Source organism: Priapulus caudatus, unplaced genomic scaffold (assembly GCF_000485595.1).
Source record: "Priapulus caudatus unplaced genomic scaffold, Priapulus_caudatus-5.0.1 Scaffold517, whole genome shotgun sequence".
Taxonomy (NCBI): Eukaryota; Metazoa; Priapulida; class Priapulimorpha; order Priapulimorphida; family Priapulidae; genus Priapulus; species Priapulus caudatus.
This window is the reverse complement of record NW_014577578.1, coordinates 112,607-118,571: the sequence shown is the minus strand read 5'-3', so window position 1 is coordinate 118,571 and position 5,965 is coordinate 112,607.

The following is a 5,965-nucleotide window of genomic DNA, read 5'->3' as shown; positions in this document are numbered from 1 at the left end:
ACAACAATGCGGCCAGCCAGCGCAGCGTGCTGCGCAGACAGCTTACGTAGGTGTTATTCGGCTTTGGCGTCAGTGTGGACGTAGACAATTCAGACGTCACCGTTATCGGAGGACCTGAAAACGACACGGAGAGATCATCACATCATGATTAACTTCGCTATAGTCTAAAAGTCGAACATACGTTATCTATATGACTTGGTTCTTCGCATAGATGTTTCTTACTTTGCAGAGTACAACACAATTAACTTCGCTATAGTATAAGATCTAAACATACATGATTGGAAATAGCTTTCTGAAAACCCTGAACGCTCGGGCAATAGCGAAAAGGTTCCCGCATTAAGGTTTATCAGAAAAGGGTCGATTATCCTGGTAGCAAGGGTAGGATCAAGGATAGTTTGAGACCCCCGCAATGTGTGCAATTCACACATGTGCTAAACTAATCTGGCGTGCTAAACTATAGGCTTGGGCCGCAAGAGTCTATCCGAGTGATACTCACCTGCTAGACCAATGAAGAGACAGAGCGCGAAGCTGGCAAGAAGACGAGAAATACGACGAAGAACTGACGCTTGCTGACGCGCGTAGAGTCGCATCTGCACCGACCTGCGTGAGGGGATGACAACGCGCATCAAACATAAATTGTCGGATTATGAATATTACGCTCCGGGCGGGAAGCTACACGTAACACGGCACAACACAGATGATGATCATTGATGACTATCGAGCAACTGATCTGAATAATTGATAGAGGCCTAACTGGCCTGCATTCAGTATTACCTAAGTCTTAACAATTTACAGAAAAACTAATATTTTCGCGCTTCATAAACATGGCCTTTGCTCTAAAACGATTACTAGAGGGTAAAACTGGCACAATCCTGGTTTGGAACTCCGGCCTATGTATATTACAGATGCTGTATCACATACATGCGTCTAAACAGAGGAATTGCTCCGACCTGTGATTGGAGGATAAAAATACGCTGTGGCCATATGCCCGGCAGCCGGGCACGGTCTTCGATTCCTAAATGCCCGGCAGTTCCTAACCCTAACCTTGTTTACTTGAGATAACGAGAGAGAGAGAGAGAGAGAGAGAGAGAGAGAGAGAGAGAGAGGGGGGGGGGAGAGGGAGAGAGGAGGGATGGTGGGACTGGATATCTCTTACAATGTACAATGTATGATGTAGGTTACAGCTTCATTCTGACACCTTTTAAAACTCTGCAGTTCTACAGTATGTTAACCTTACATTACAATGTACGTTGTACGTTACAATTCTGTTGTATGTTGCAAATGCGGTTGTTCGTTATAATGCAGTTGTACGTTACAATTCTGTTGTACATTGCAATGCCGTTGTTCACTACAATGCCGTTGTTTGTTGCAACACCATTGTTCGTTACAATGCTGTTGTTTGTTACAATGCCGTTGTTCGTTGCAACTCTGTCGAACATTACAATGCCATTGTTCGTTGTGACGTCGTTGTTTGTTACAATGCCATCGTACATTACAATGCCGTTGTTCATTGTGACGTCGTTGTTTGTTACAATGCCGTCGAACATTATAATGCCATTGTTTGTTGTTGTAGGGACGTAGTTTGTATGTTATAAATTAACGTATAAATAATCAAGAAGACATATAGACACAGTTTGTTTCACTCACCGTTTACGCGTATCTTCGTCTCGTTCAGCTCTTGTTCGTTGTAAGTTGCGTTCTTGTTCCGTTCTTCTCCGGGTCTTCTCCCTGCTTCGTCGCTTCTTCCTCTCCATCGTTACAGCCGGTGATACGATATTATAGCGTGTACCTTACGTTGTTTTGCAAAACCCAGTCCGTTGTCACGAGCACCAAATGTAGGGACGTAGTTTGTATGTTATAAATTAACGTATAAATAATCAAGAAGACATATAGAATTTGTGTTCAATTAAAGAAATATATTGTTTACAACCATAACAGTCGCCATCTCGTCGTCCCGTCCTGTTCTGCTTCCACCGTCAGTTTCAATTCCTCTTCAAATGCTCTCCCATCCCTTATATATCACTCTCTTATCCAATCACTGTCCAGCTCTACTCTACCCTAGCCAATCACACACACTAACACTCTGCTATTCAAATGAGAGCGCGCGAAACCAACATCTGACCCGCAGATGTGTAACGCATCCGCTAGTCCCTACCTAGCTATTTCTCATCTGTATGCTAAACACCCAACCCTTCTCCTATGTACAACTAATTCTATCTACTATTACTAATTCAATGAACGTGTGTAAAACACACGTTACATTGTGACGTCGTTGTTTGTTACAATGGCATTGTTTGTTGTGACGTCGTTGTTTGTTACAATGCTGTCAAACATTACAATGCCGTTGTTCGTTGTGACGTCGTTGTTTGTTACAATGCCATTGTTCGTTGTGATTGCGGAAGGCCGCCGCAGTTTTAGCGAATATGCTACGGAGTAACTAGTCCCATAGTCGTTGAAATCGTCCGGTGACGATGCAGTTGACGCCGGTCACGGCGAGTAGAATGACCGGGATGGAAAAACAGCCCTCCGCAAAACGGTTTATCAGAAAGTCGACCAGGAAGAAGGCTGAGCGGCGTGGATGTGAGCTGTACCTGTAAGCTGCCGGACGTCGAGACGGCGGGCACAAATCCTTTATGCCCGGGTTTGTCGCTCAAATCAAATCCTCTTCATAAGTCAGGCTATTCACTCCCGACACACTGTTGCACGCCACCAGCGGTTGCAGCTATCTGTTAGCCCGTAGTTTCGGCGCAGCAATTAAGTTGAATTCGTTGTGCAGCTACGTGGTTCAGCTGCCACTATCCACCTCACACTTGACGTGTCCAAAAAACCAAAATGTCCAGCAACCTTTGTGTGTCGAACCCCCATTGGTCGTTTACCTCACGTGACCAATGACATGCATATAATATAGTGCATGATTCGACAACATATAAAACACATCATGACTAATACATAACGTTATCATAAAATCATCAAACCGCCAAAAAGGAAGAAATACTCAGATTTATCCTTCCACAATTTTAGGAACAAAACAAAATGACATTTAATGAGGACCATCCTGAGACGCTAAAAGATAATAGAGATAATGTATCTCTATTATGAGCTCTTGGTACTCGTGCAGCGATCGCGTTCAGTGTAGCGTCGTCACTGTTGGTGTAGTATTATTGCTATTCTTGTAGTAGTATTACCTCTCGTGTAGCAATGTTACACGAGTCTCTCATCTTATGTTCTAGTCGGGACTTTACTATTTGCCATGAAGGTGGCATCATTGATGACCCTATCCTATTTCATATTCCATAGTCGTTACCATTTTATTTTCCCTGTATGGGGCACATTGTCAATTCCATCACGTTTTATATTCAGTAATAAAATTAAGTATCCTACTGTTTGCCCCCTATGTGGCACCATTGACCATTTTATCAAGTTTTATATTTCGTATTCGATACCTTTCTCTTTGCCCTGTATAGTCAGGTCTGTTAGGGATATTTTGGTGCAGATTCTTCTAAAAGTACCAAATTTGGTCCAGAGGTAGCTTATACCATACTATTACGATTTCTGCCGGGCGCCAAGAAGGGCGCCCCCTGGGGCCGCCATATTGGGCAAATCCAAAATGGCCGCCATCCGAGCTAAAGATCAAGTGTAGTTCCAAAAGGGAAAAAGCTAGTATGATAAAAGTTTATATATTTATGGGGTTTTCGGGGTCAGAGAATCTGATTATGATGTTCTTACATCGATTTGAGGTTTCTTTGGGCTGTTACAATGGTCAAATCCAATATGGCTGCCATACGGGCAAATGCTATGATGTGTATACTTAGATTTTCTAATCTCTTTCTATCTTTGGGGGGATGTAATGTTGGAATAAAACTAATTTGAGGGTTATTAATCATTAACATGCACACATAAACATACTGACATACATTATCGTAAGGAAATAATAAAAGGAATGATTTAAGTACCAAATATTCTTGTAAATTTTTATTCCACAAAGCTCAAACATGGTGGACAATGGTGGACATGGCTTCAACAAGAATTATAATTTGCTTGATTTGTCTATTCCATATTGGTCATCTATTACTACATGTATGTTAGGTTAACATTGTTACAGTTACACAGTTTTATATAAAAAGACAAATACAACAGGCAAGGTAGGCTTTCCGATATGGAATCTTTGGTTAGAAGTGATTACTGTCCTGGTTTGTGTCCAGTTATATAATCAGTAAGTTCAACTGAGCACAACAGTGCTCTTGATATATGTATGGTCTGTGCCCATACATTTTAGCATTAAGTCCCACTAGTCGTTGCTGTCAACGTTGTTGCTACATCCACTCTCGCATTTGCAGAGCATCGTGCACCTGACACCGGCGCGATTGCACTTGCACCTTCTTGTGCATGACTTGAGGCAGCTGCAGTGCAGCAGAAGGGTGCATGCTTCTGAAGCGTCACGGAGTGTAGTCCATAGCGGCTGCCAGGCACCCGTACCATCTTTTTGCCAGCCCCACTCACTGAAGTCGGGAATTCGTTGCTGCACTGTGGTAGACAGATTCCAGTAGAAGCTGGCCTGAAGTAGCGCTCGTTTGACATGCTGGAACAGTGCTGCTTGTGTAGGTTGGAGGTTCTCCAACATTCTGCTTCCAGTGGTGAATAGGCGATGCCGGGCCTCGTTGACACCATCTGCACCACATCCCTTGCTGTACATGAGAACGACTAGGCATTCGATCCGCTGCATATGTATCGACTCGAGAGTGAAGACATCAGGGTTTCGCGTGAGGGTCGCCAATGTGCAATATAAAGAAATATCATTGTTTACTAACGCATAACAGTCGCCGCATCTCGCGTCCCGTCCTGCCTTCTGCTTCACCGTCAGTTTCAAATTCCTCTCAATGCTCTTCCCATTCCTTATATAACACTCTCTTATCCGCAATCACTAGTCCAGCTCTACTCTAGCCCTAGCCAACTTCACACATCACTAAACACACATCTGCTATTCAAAGAGAGGGCGCCGGAACAACATCTGACCCGCAGATTGTGTATACGCATCCCAGTTCCCTACCTAGCTATTTCTACACTGTCATGGCTTAAACACTCCAATCCCTTCTCCTATGTACAACTAATTCTATCTACTATTACTAATTCAATGAACGGTGTAAAACACACTTAGCATTGATGATCTCGTTGTTTGTACAATGGCATTGTTTGTTGTCACGCGTTGTTTGTTAGCAATGATGTCAAAGCATTACAATGCCGTTGTCTTGTGACTCGTTGTTGTTACAACTGCATTGTTCGTTGTGAGTCGTTTTGTTACATGCCGTCGTACATTACAATGCCAATTGCTTCTTGTGACGTCGTTGTTTTGTTAAACAATGGCATTGTTCGTGCGCTGCCGATGTTGGTTTACAATGCACGTAACATTAGCGAATGCATGTTCGTTGTGACGTTGTGTTTTTACAATCCATTGTCTCGTTGGCGATGCATTGTTGTTACAATGGGCTGTCGTACATTACAATGCCCATTGTTCGTTGTGACATGCATTGTTTTCTACAATCAATTGTTCGTTGTGACGTTGTCTGTTTTGTACAAGCCGTCTACATTAGCAATGCCAATTGTCGTTGTGACATTGTTTTTTTGTTAGCATGTCATTGTTCGTTGTTGACTCGTTGTTTTTAACAATGCCGTCAAACATTACAATGCGTTTTCGTTGTGACGTCGTGTTTGTACAATCATTGTTCGTTAGTGACGTCGTTGTTTGTTAAGCCGTCGTACATTTACGAATGCCATGTCGTGTGACGTTGTTGTTTGTTACAATCCAATGTTCGTTGGCGATGCCGCTGTTTGTTACAATGCCGTCGTAACCATACAAGCGTTGTTCCGTTGTGACGTTGTTGTTTGTTAACAATGCCAGTTGTTCGTTGCATGGCCGTTTTTGTTTACAATGCTTCGAACATACAAATGACATTGTTCGTTGTGACGT